Raw genomic sequence first — 230 nt, forward strand, 5'->3', positions numbered from 1 at the left:
GTACTTATTTTTCCCCTGCTGACCCTGCCTTACAGATAGCATGAACAGTGCAGTTATGCCTATTAGTCACAGTGCTCGGCCCTGGTGTTAGACTAATTTGGAAAGACTTCCTGCATAGCAAGGAACAGCAGGATTTGATCATAGTCAGAGATCCATTACAACGTGCAGTAAGGCTCCTGGAGGAGCCCTTATCACCTGGGACTTTTAAAAAACTGTGCTCCGTGAGGCGT

The sequence above is a fragment of the Egretta garzetta genome, unplaced genomic scaffold (assembly GCF_000687185.1).
Source record: "Egretta garzetta isolate BGI_Z169 unplaced genomic scaffold, ASM68718v1 scaffold434, whole genome shotgun sequence".
Taxonomy (NCBI): domain Eukaryota; kingdom Metazoa; phylum Chordata; class Aves; order Pelecaniformes; family Ardeidae; genus Egretta; species Egretta garzetta.